We start from the raw sequence: 12,233 nt of genomic DNA, 5'->3' as shown, positions 1-12,233 counted from the left end.
CCCACAAATAAAACTCATTTTTTTTTAAATTTAAATTTCGCGCGTAACTTTAAATGGAAAATTGAGGCTTTTCCTTGGTGGTGCTAGCTTTTTTATTGGTGGTGCATAGGAGTGCAAAGTGTTCCGAGCTGGGTGAAATAATTTTTTTTCTCAAAATTCCACCAAAGTGCCGCCAAGTTAAAGGTAAGTTGGCGGGAAAATCAGTTGAATAATTTGTAAATTACTTTGAAAATATGCTAATTTTTGGCATTTCCTGTGTGGGGCTAGTGGTTCTAATACTAGTACTTGCTATTTTGGAAAAAAGCGCTCCAATTTTCCCACAAATAAAACTCATTTTTTTTTAAATTTAAATTTCGCGCGTAACTTTAAATGGAAAATTGAGGCTTTACCTTGTTGGTGCTAGCTTTTTTATTGGTGGTGCATAGGAGTGCAAAGTGTTCCGAGCTGGGTGAAATAATTTTTTTTCTCAAAATTCCACCAAAGTGCCGCCAAGTTAAAGGTAAGTTGGCGGGAAAATCAGTTGAATAATTTGTAAATTACTTTGAAAATATGCTAATTTTTGGCATTTCCTGTTTGGGGCTAGTGGTTCTAATACTAGTACTTGCTATTTTGGAAAAAAGCGCTCCAATTTTCCCACAAATAAAACTCATTTTTTTTTAAATTTAAATTTCGCGCGTAACTTTAAATGGAAAATTGAGGCTTTTCCTTGGTGGTGCTAGCTTTTTTATTGGTGGTGCATAGGAGTGCAAAGTGTTCCGAGCTGGGTGAAATAATTTTTTTTCTCAAAATTCCACCAAAGTGCCGCCAAGTTAAAGGTAAGTTGGCGGGAAAATCAGTTGAATAATTTGTAAATTACTTTGAAAATATGCTAATTTTTGGCATTTCCTGTGTGGGGCTAGTGGTTCTAATACTAGTACTTGCTATTTTGGAAAAAAGCGCTCCAATTTTCCCACAAATAAAACTCATTTTTTTTTAAATTTAAATTTCGCGCGTAACTTTAAATGGTTTAAAATTGAGGCTTTTCCTTGGTGGTGCTAGCTTTTTTATTGGTGGTGCATAGGAGTGCAAAGTGTTCCGAGCTGGGTGCAATAATTTTTTTTCTCAAAATTCCACCAAAGTGCCGCCAAGTTAAAGTTAAGTTGGCGGGAAAATCAGTTGAATAATTTGTAAATTACTTTGAAAATATGCTAATTTTTGGCATTTCCTGTGTGGGGCTAGTGGTTCTAATACTAGTACTTGCTATTTTGGAAAAAAGCGCTCCAATTTTCCCACAAATAAAACTCATTTTTTTTTAAATTTAAATTTCGCGCGTAACTTTAAATGGAAAATTGAGGCTTTACCTTGTTGGTGCTAGCTTTTTTATTGGTGGTGCATAGGAGTGCAAAGTGTTCCGAGCTGGGTGAAATAATTTTTTTTCTCAAAATTCCACCAAAGTGCCGCCAAGTTAAAGGTAAGTTGGCGGGAAAATCAGTTGAATAATTTGTAAATTACTTTGAAAATATGCTAATTTTTGGCATTTCCTGTGTGGGGCTAGTGGTTCTAATACTAGTACTTGCTATTTTGGAAAAAAGCGCTCCAATTTTCCCACAAATAAAACTCATTTTTTTTTAAATTTAAATTTCGCGCGTAACTTTAAATGGAAAATTGAGGCTTTTCCTTGGTGGTGCTAGTTTTTTTATTGGTGGTGCATAGGAGTGCAAAGTGTTCCGAGCTGGGTGCAATAATTTTTTTTCTCAAAATTCCACCAAAGTGCCGCCAAGTTAAAGTTAAGTTGGCGGGAAAATCAGTTGAATAATTTGTAAATTACTTTGAAAATATGCTAATTTTTGGCATTTCCTGTGTGGGGCTAGTGGTTCTAATACTAGTACTTGCTATTTTGGAAAAAAGCGCTCCAATTTTCCCGCAAATAAAACTCCATTTTTTTTGAATTTAAATTTCGCGCGTAACTTTAAATGGAAAATTGAGGCTTTTCCTTGGTGGTGCTAGCTTTTTTATTGATGGTGCGTAGGAGTGCAAAGTGTTCCGAGCAGGGTGCAATAATTTTTTTCTCAAAATTCCACCAAAGTGCCGCAAAGTTAATGGTCACGTCTGTCAGTGCATCTTTTATTATCAATATCTCAGCTTTTAGTGTAAATTCAAAATTTCTTTTTGTGGTGCACATTGGTGCTAGCTACCACGAACAAAATGGAATGAGTTTCAATTCAATTTAGGGCACTTCCGGTTAAAATTATATTTGGCGTACAATTGGTGAATTTTTACCATTTCCGTTGTGTTGCTGGCTTATTATTGGCATTGCAAAGTGTTCCGAGCTGGGTGCAATAATTTTTTTCTCAAAATTCCACCAAAGTGCCGCCAAGTTAATGGTCACGTCTGTCAGTGCATCTTTTATTATCAATATCTCAGCTTTTAGTGGAAATTCAAAATTTCTTTTTGTGGTGCACATTGGTGCTAGCTATCACGAACAAAATGGAATGAGTTTCAATTCAATTTAGGGCACTTCCGGTTAAAGTTATATTTGGCGTACAATTGGTGAATTTTTGCAGTTTCCGTTGTGTTGCTGGCTTATTATTGGCATTGCAAAGTGTTCCGAGCTGGGTGCAATAATTTTTTTCTCAAAATTTCACCAAAGTGCCGCCAAGTTAATGGTCACGTCTGTTAGTGCATCTTTTATTATCAATATATCAGCTTTTAGTGTAAATTCAAAATTTCTTTTTGTGGTGCATATTGGTCTAGCTACCATGAACAAAATAGGATGAGTTTCAATTCAATTTAGAGCACATCCGGTTAAAGGTAAGTTGGCGGGAAAATCGGTTGAATAATTTGTAAATTACTTTGAAAATATGCTAATTTTTGGCATTTCCTGTGTGGGGCTAGTGGTTCTAATACTAGTACTTGCTATTTTGGAAAAAAGCGCTCCAATTTTCCCACAAATTAAACTCATTTTTTTTTAATTTAAATTTCGCGCGTAACTTTAAATGGAAAATTGAGGCTTTTCCTTGGTGGTGCTAGCTTTTTTATTGGTGGTGCATAGGAGTGCAAAGTGTTCCGAGCTGGGTGAAATAATTTTTTTTCTCAAAATTCCACCAAAGTGCCGCCAAGTTGAAGGTAAGTTGGCGGGAAAATCAGTTGAATAATTTGTAAATTACTTTGAAAATATGCTAATTTTTGGCATTTCCTGTGTGGGGCTAGTGGTTCTAATACTAGTACTTGCTATTTTGGAAAAAAGCGCTCCAATTTTCCCACAAATAAAACTCATTTTTTTTTAAATTTAAATTTCGCGCGTAACTTTAAATGGAAAATTGAGGCTTTACCTTGTTGGTGCTAGCTTTTTTATTGGTGGTGCATAGGAGTGCAAAGTGTTCCGAGCTGGGTGAAATAATTTTTTTTCTCAAAATTCCACCAAAGTGCCGCCAAGTTAAAGGTAAGTTGGCGGGAAAATCAGTTGAATAATTTGTAAATTACTTTGAAAATATGCTAATTTTTGGCATTTCCTGTGTGGGGCTAGTGGTTCTAATACTAGTACTTGCTATTTTGGAAAAAAGCGCTCCAATTTTCCCACAAATAAAACTCATTTTTTTTTAAATTTAAATTTCGCGCGTAACTTTAAATGGAAAATTGAGGCTTTTCCTTGGTGGTGCTAGCTTTTTTATTGGTGGTGCATAGGAGTGCAAAGTGTTCCGAGCTGGGTGCAATAATTTTTTTTCTCAAAATTCCACCAAAGTGCCGCCAAGTTAAAGTTAAGTTGGCGGGAAAATCAGTTGAATAATTTGTAAATTACTTTGAAAATATGCTAATTTTTGGCATTTCCTGTGTGGGGCTAGTGGTTCTAATACTAGTACTTGCTATTTTGGAAAAAAGCGCTCCAATTTTCCCGCAAATAAAACTCCATTTTTTTGAATTTAAATTTCGCGCGTAACTTTAAATGGAAAATTGAGGCTTTTCCTTGGTGGTGCTAGCTTTTTTATTGATGGTGCATAGGAGTGCAAAGTGTTCTGAGCAGGGTGCAATAATTTTTTACCCAAAATTCCACCAAAGTGCCGCCAAGTTAATGCTTTTTTTAGCACTTTAATTCCTTATATTTCTGAATGTGTGCATATTTTATTAGATTTTTTTTGTGGTTCTAGCTGGTGCTAGCTCTCCTCTACCTGTATACTAAGTCGCGGTTCGAAATTCAGTGTTTGCGGCAAATTCCTTTGATCTTTTGAATGGCCATATCTCCGTAATTATTAAAGTTAATGAATTTTTTTAAGTGGTGCAATGGAGTGCAAAGTGTACTTAACATAATGAAGTAAGTTTCAATCAAATCCGGCCAAATTTTTTTTGGCGGGAAAAAAACTTTAATTGCTTATTGTGGCTTTTCCTTGGCGAATTTAGATTTTTTTTTGGTGGTGCATAAGAGTGCAATGTGTTTCGAGCTCGGTGCAAAAGTTTTGTCTCAAAATTCAACCAAAGTGCCGCCAGGTTAATGGACCCTGGCTGCTTGGCAGCCTTAGTAACCGCGCGCTACCTGCGTCGACCTCGAAAATCCTGTTTTCTCTTACCTTTGTACGAGCTACAGCAAACATTTTTTATGTTTATTTACTGAGATAAACGCTAAGGAAACCATTTCAATTGCATAAATATTGAAAAAATGAGAGGTGGGCACCGGGGTACCCGGGTGCGTCCGAACGTTGTTAAAGTTGGTTGCGTACACAAGGGTTAAAAGATCGCATACATATTTCTCTAACTCCCAATAACATAACTTGAAAATTCTTCAGCAACTCCAAATATCACTAAATTCCTTTTTCTAACTTCACGATCAACATAGTTGATTTTCCTCTCGACAATTTTAACTTTATGTTCAATGGGTATTATGAGCTGCTTTATTTCGTCAACAGTTTGTTAAATATCCTGTTAAATAATTTGGGAATAGTTTAAAAAGAAAAAGAACACAGAGTTAAACTGAACATTTATATTCTTAAAATTTTCAAATTCCTCTGGAAGACTATATAACATCATTATAGTTAAAATATCTTCATTTATATTTATCTCTAGATCTTTTAATTTGTCTACTAGGTCTAGAAAATTATTAATATGCATTCTAACGTCTTCTCCTGGTTTCATTTTGTTTAAAATTAACTGTTTTAGTAAATGGGCTTTCCGCGCAGGTCCCTTCGAATGGTAGATACTATGTAGTTTTATCCATACTTCATTTGAAGTAGCACAATCTTTAATTTGCTTTAACTCAGGAGGACTTATTGACAAAGTTAAATCTGACCTTGCATCACGATCCTTCTCTTCCCAAACAGCAGCTTGGTTAACATCCTCTGGCTTCACCTTGTCACCATTTACATATTCTCATACTTTGTTTTTAACTAACAGGGCTTCGATTTGGATTTTCCAAGTGTCGAAATTGTTACGGCACAGAGGTTCAATCTTCACAGGTGCCAAGCTCGACATATTGTTAACACAAACAATAACAAAAGTTCACTTTTCACTATAGTCAGCACACGAGGTCCTTTTTTTTGGAGGCTATCTGAGACTATTTGGGTGCATGATTTTCTGGGCCCATAACCTGTTAAATATTTTGGGAATAGTTTAAAAAGAAAAAGATCACAGAGTTAAACTGAACATTTATATTCTAAATGTAAAACAACAACGACACGACACATGCTCTTTTTTACATAGCAGGTTAACATCATACACCATTATTCACAGACTAGGTTATGTTGGTCAAGCTTGCAACCCACCAACACAGTTCTTAATCTAACATCCTCCATATCTTCTTTTAATTCCTGGCGCAACAATTTCAATAGATCTACTATCTCTAGATTCATTTTTTTTCTTTCTTTTTTTAATCGATAAACAAATTAATTAATTAAAATTAAGTAGAATACACTTTAACTCATTTACCAATAATAATCAGTGAGTTACAGAGTCAGTCCAGAGATAAACAATCTTCAACAGTAGCGCTGCGAACGGATAAACAATGCACAACACTGCTACCCCACTCCACTAATATGACCTAAAGAATTTGCTAGAATCTGCTATTGAAAGGCGTGTTAAATAAATTAAACATTAAAATTACTTATAACACAAAATCTGATCGTTAGATTTTTTTAAAACTTCACACAAATGTTCAAAACAACTTATTTTAATTTTTTGCAAATTTTCAATAACAAATTCCACATTGAAACCACTTATTTACACAAAATTTAGAGACACGAAGTTACCTGTTAAGACAGAATGCACTGAACTCCTAAACTTTTTATTTTTAATGTGTTTGTATATTTTAAAAAGCAGAGTAATTTATCGTAACGCTAGACATATAGGGAAAGAAAGCTAGTTTAATAATTGTTTGAATTGTACGGCGCATATGAGAGGGAAAGATTCTAGCAGGAAGCGGTGTCTGCATTCGTTGAGTTTTCCTTTTTGCAGAGTGTAGTGCTTTAATAATTTAGCAAAACTGAAGGGTGAGTAACTAGAGATCTACCTGTTCATTTAATAATGAATTAATTCTGTTTCTGTGCAGGCACGGTAGGATGCGCTGACTGGGCGCTTGGAGGCGGCATCAACCACTACTACCCACTTACATTATGTATGACCAGTCCCGCCTCTACTCTCATTCCTACTTTCACTATTTTGTTTTTTTTTTTCTCCCTAAAGGACTTTCTTTTTTTTTGTGTGTGTAAAAATGAAGGGCTTCAGGGCTTTAGGGATTAGAAGTGTTTGTCCTCCGTGATTATTAATATTAATAAGTTATTTTCTACTCTGGGATTGGATTGTTATCTCAGGTTAGATCTATGAAAGCTAGACTGAAAGGAAAGCTTGGGGCAAGCCTTGTAGTACAGGGTCTTACTTGGCACACCCCGCTGCTCTTTTCTTCATTCTAAGAAAATATAAAAACAGCGGAAGTGAATATTTAGTTAACACAGCGTAATAATTAATAATTTTTAAAATGCTTCCAGCCCCTTCGTCTTCGTTTAAATAAAAGCAATGCTTGGTAGGGTTACTTTTTACCCCATCAGTAATACATTAGGATCCCGCTTAACGTGTAGGATACGTTCCATCAAAGTAGAGCGTAATGCGAAACAGCGCTAAACGAGGCTATCTTAACATGTAAATATGTAATGGGGTTAGGGGAAGATGGATAGAAAATTGGTTGGGTATAAAATTTAATAATTATGTCTTTTTTAATAAAAATAAAACCAAATTTATTACAAAAATGAAAACAATATAAACGAATATACTTATAAAAACAAATAAATTTCTAAGTCAGAGAGATCATTCAGTCTATTCTGTGTATCCAATTTTCTGCCTTTTTGTCAAGAAGGCATCTAATGTAGTTTGGGTTTTCCTTTTGCGTTCTGTTAGAAGCTGTTGATAAGTGGATAAAGCATCTATAACACCCCGTCTTGCTTTTGAACTCCTGTCAAAATTTGGTTCATTTTCAACAAATTGGTCCATAATTTCAATTATAGTGGTCAAACTCCTTTTTACAAACGCCATCGAAAGTTCTTTTTGCTCTTCTTCGAAATCACTACTCTCAATATTTTTGTTTTCTTCTTGCTCAGTTAATTCCTTGAGCTTATCATTAGAAAGACTAGCTGCTGTTTCTTGAACTATTTCTTCGACGTCTTCCACATTTACCTCATCTAAACCGTTTTTTTTTTCGCTAATTCCACTATTTCGGGGAATCCTCGTAGTGCTGCGAGCAATTTGTGGGAATTCCCGGGTTGAAATAAAAGAGCGCTAAAACGAAACAGCGTTAAGCGGGGTCTTACTGTACTTTAAAAAACCCAAAAGGGACTTTCCACTGATTATCACAGGCCTGCGTTTTTCAACTTTTGAAAAATTGTTTTAAATTTGATACTTGATTTTTATGTATTTTTGTGTGCTAAATCCAAATATGAACTCCATTTTCCATCAACACGTAAGGATTTGTCACAAAATCGCTTCATATTTTACAAAAAAAATTGTGAAAAAGCAATTAAATATAATGAAAATACACAGTAAAATACTACTTAATTCTTTAAAAGTTTTTGTATTATAGAAACTTTTCCTTTTCATTTCCATGCTCCTTTTGGTGCTTTGTCTTTGGTGGGCTCGAAGCCGGTCGTCCCTTTTCAACATCCAACAGAAGCCAGCTAACATGTTTACATTCTATCTTCCTTGCTATCTCCTCCCCATTTCTTTTATATCTTGGTGGAATCTTTCCCCCTGCTCCTCACTTACTGCACCAAGATTTGCAGGAAAGTAGTCAAGGTGCGAATGTAAAATATGCACCTTTAAACTCATGTTACAGCCTAAATTTTTAAATTTTTCTAACATATTCCTTTACAATATTTTTATAAACTCCCATCTTTTTTTTGCCAAGAAACTTAGTAACTACTTCCTTGAAGGTTTTCCATGCTTGTTTTTCTGCTTCCTCCATTTTAAATTCAAAATTTTCTTTATTGTTTTTTAACCGTAAAGTATAACCACAAATTTAACAAAAAGAGTCAGGCGTATTGACACTACCTCTTGAAGCCATTGCAATTTAATTTAACACTTGTACAACAAATAAATAAATAAAATTAAGGTGGTGGGAGGGAGACGCGCAGTAACAGGATCAGACATGTCTTGACGTGACAGAGGTTGTATTTACAGTTGTGTTATAAATTTACCATTGCTTTTAACTTCTATATCATTATAATTCACAATACTTTATTCAGAGTATTACGTTCTTACATCATTACGACTAAAAATACTTATTATTATTCATTTAAATAATTGTTTTACAAAATAATTCTTTACAATAGGCCAACACCTGTAGTTTACAAAAAATACGAAATTGTGGAAAAACCTTACGTGATGGAATTTTTTAAATATTTTTCCCATTTTCAGCATCAATAAATCTATTGAAATCACACAATAGATTCCAGACAATTTTTCCATCGCAGGCCTGTGTTATTTACCAATTTTAAAGGTAATTTTTCTTCTCTTGCTATTTTATCCCTTGAGACCAGAACTATACTAACTCGCAAAAAGCAAATTTTAAAACAAAGACATTTTTTGTTATTTTCAATTTCTATTAAAAGTATTTCCAAATGAAATAAACATGTAACTTCCCTTTTACTATCTGCTACTATAGATAGATAGATAGATTCTACCGGGGGAATTGGCTATTCAGCCTACGCCACCGCGACACCCCAAGGATCTATTGTGGCACCCCCCTAGTTGGAGACCCTCCCCCTATCCTGTCCTTAACCGAACTGTGGAATTGGGGGGGGCTCCCAGGTGGTCAATCAGAGCACCTGCCATCAGAGCACCCTCTCGAGTCCTGCTTGCCTTAAAAGCCTTAATAGATCCGAGAGAGGGCCCTGGCTGAGGCCTGTTGGCACCAGCTTCTCTTTACCAAAGAGGCGGTACCTTAGCCAGACCAGCCCCTCGCACTGACATACCACATGCAGTGCCGTCTCCTCTTCTTCCTGACAAAACCTACACAGGCTATCCGTTGCCAGGCCCATGCAATGCATGTGCTTATTTAATCTACAATGGCCAGTGAGAATGCCAACTGCTATCCTTATGGCCACCCGGCCTAGTTGGAGTAATTCTGCAGTTAGCTTGGGCGAGTAGCTATGGATAAACTTTTTCGCCTGTCTCTGGCCTGGAGTTTTGACCCACCATTCCCTTGATCGGTCCTGCATCCATAGCTTAATGGATGCACTCCTGAGGCATCTTGAGACACCGCCGAACGGCTCCGGCCCGATAAGCGCTCTCATTGAACCCTCCCGGGCCAGGCGGTCCGCCGCCTCATTGCCTCTGTAACCCGAGTGCCCAGGTACCCAAACCAGGAAGACCTTATTATGGCTACTAATTTCCTTCAGTGCACCTAGGCAGTCCCACACCAGCCTTGAGCTGATCTCCCACGAGTCAATTGCCCGCAGAGCAGCCTGGCTATCCGAATAAATGACGACTCTGGAGCTATGCACTCCCCGTCTTCTTATTTCGGTTGCGCAGATAATAATCGCGACTAGCTCCGCCTGAAAGACCGTAGCTAGCCTTCCCAGGCTCACCGAGATATTACATCTCGGATGAGCCCCGTACACGCCGGCTCCCACTCCGTCATCCATCTTGGACCCGTCCGTGTACCACATAAATTCGCCTGTAATTGGCGGCCCATTCTTCCATGCCCCTCTGTCTAATATCAAGACTTTGAAGGGTTTTTGGAAGTCATACCTAGGAGTCATTATGTCCGTAGGCAGGCCCAAAATCGGATCCGCCTCCAGCTCCTCCCATAGGTCTTGATGTTTCCCAGTATGCCTGGGATAAATGGGCGCTTGTCCCTGTTGTAGTCGTGCCACAACTGCTCTTGCCACGCCTTGGACGTGAATGTGGAGTGGTGGAAGGTTTAACAGGACCTCCAAGGCCGCAGTGGGGGTAGTCATCATGGCACCCGTCGTACTCAAGCAGGCCAGCCTTTGAATACCTCCGAGCACTCCCGGCCCCCCCATCTGCAAGGTCTTCGTCCACCACGCCACCGCCCCGTGGGTTACCATTGGTCTCACGACACAGGTATAAATCCACAGAGCCATCTTCGGGCTTAATCCCCAACTTTTACCGCATAGCCTCCTGCACCTAACCATGGCGATTTTGGCTTTGTGTGCGGTAACATTAATATGGGAATTCCATGTCAGCCTTCGGTCAAAAATAACTCCCAAATATTTGGCTTCCATGGCAAAGGGGATCGCAACCCCTCCGAGCATTGGCTGTTGTAAGCCTTGTAAATTTAAAATCGCCTCAATGGCATATTGCTTTCGAGACCAGATCCCGTGTCGGTTACTTTTTCCATTTCTCGAAACAACTGACGTAGTAAACGGATTTGAGGAGTATGTTGGAGAGGATTTAGAACTACCTGCGCATATTTCTTCGTACATTTGTAGCGTTGTGTTGGATCCATCGTTTTCGCTTGTTGGTACGGCATAATTCGTATTTGTACAAGACTCGACCCAGGCGTGGCCATCGACCGACGTTGCGAGCCGTTGGCGCTCTTCCAACGTTGTATAATGTTGTAAATTCCTGATGTAATGGGATAGACGTTCGAAGGTTCCTCGTCTGACGACTCGTCTGTTATAGTGTTGTTTGCGCCCTCTTTTATATTGGTGTTGAATTGAGGCGATCGGTCCGCAACGACAGCTTTTGTTGGAGTATGCACAGTCATGGACGAAGTGGATGTGTGGGGTCTCGGAGTTGTGTTTAAAGCAGTACCAGAATCCATCTGGTCGGATGAACCTAAGTACTGCTGTAACGACGTCGTCACACATTGAGTCAAAAGATTGAGCTCGTACAGGGAACCAGACATCATGAACGATGAATCGTCTGGTTCGTCGGAAAAGTAACTTTGAGCATCTGTGGAATCCAGATTGGTATTGGACGAATAAATCTCCAACATCTGGTTCCATAGAGTCTGAAGTGTCGGATAATTGTTCAATACCTTTAATGAAATGGTCTTTAACAGTGCTGGCATTTGAAGATGCGTCAGAAGTTGAAGGCGGATGTATGTTCGTATGAGTGTCCATATTGGTTTCATCGATATTTTGCGTTTGGGAGATGTTTTCATACGTTTGACCGGCGGTTCCAGAGCCTCCAGAATCGCTGGATCCTTCATCTGAGAGTTGGGCATACATGTGTCACACTGACAGTTGCTGGTATGAAATTCGTCAATATGATCGGATGTCGACATATCTATAAATATACACTGCATGAGTACATAGTCTAATAATACAATGTAGCATTGTCAATACGTATATAAACATAAAATGTGTACTTACCAGTACCAAAATGATCAATCCAACAAGGATATGTGAACGAGAGAAATCTTGTACAATAGTATTAAGTGACTCCAAACAATATATATACTCTTTGAGCGACGACCTACTGAACGACACGACCCGATCTCCTTGAACTTTTAAGATAAACGGCGTAAACAAGTTATATAACCAACGACGACCTACACCTGTGCTGTACCAATCTGCGTCTTTGCCTTCTACGTCTTTGATTTTCTTGTGCACGTCTTTGTGCTTGTCTGTAGTAGACTTTATAACCCCACCAATAATTGCCTTCGTTGAATGGTTTACCGTCTTTTCTGAGTTTATTTGCCGCTGTAAATTAGGATATATATTTTTATGTAATATGCCTTCAAGTACATATTTACTACCGATCCCAGCGAAACCAACTAACGAATGCCAATTACCAGTTGTTATAAAATCTTT

At 37.9% G+C, this 12,233-nt stretch overlaps 1 protein-coding gene across 8 annotated transcripts in view; it reads left to right on the top strand.

The window, feature by feature from the left end:
- The window catches only part of LOC141447542 (lanC-like protein 3), a 190,674-nt gene that overhangs the window by 75,547 nt on the left and 102,894 nt on the right, over positions 1–12,233 (top strand). The window contains exon 7 of one of the 8 annotated variants that reach the window (XM_074115214.1): positions 6,512–11,685. The exons of the other annotated variants lie outside the window; for them this stretch is intronic. The gene's annotated coding sequence lies outside the window, so the exon portion shown is untranslated. Of the gene's footprint in view, positions 1–6,511; positions 11,686–12,233 lie in introns of those variants that run through there. 8 annotated transcript variants of the gene reach the window in all.

Source organism: Rhodnius prolixus, unplaced genomic scaffold (genome assembly GCF_049639745.1).
Source record: "Rhodnius prolixus isolate KJV_2025 unplaced genomic scaffold, Rpr scaffold_1, whole genome shotgun sequence".
In the NCBI taxonomy this organism is placed as follows: Eukaryota; Metazoa; Arthropoda; class Insecta; order Hemiptera; family Reduviidae; genus Rhodnius; species Rhodnius prolixus.
This window is presented reverse-complemented; position numbering and strand designations above follow the sequence as displayed.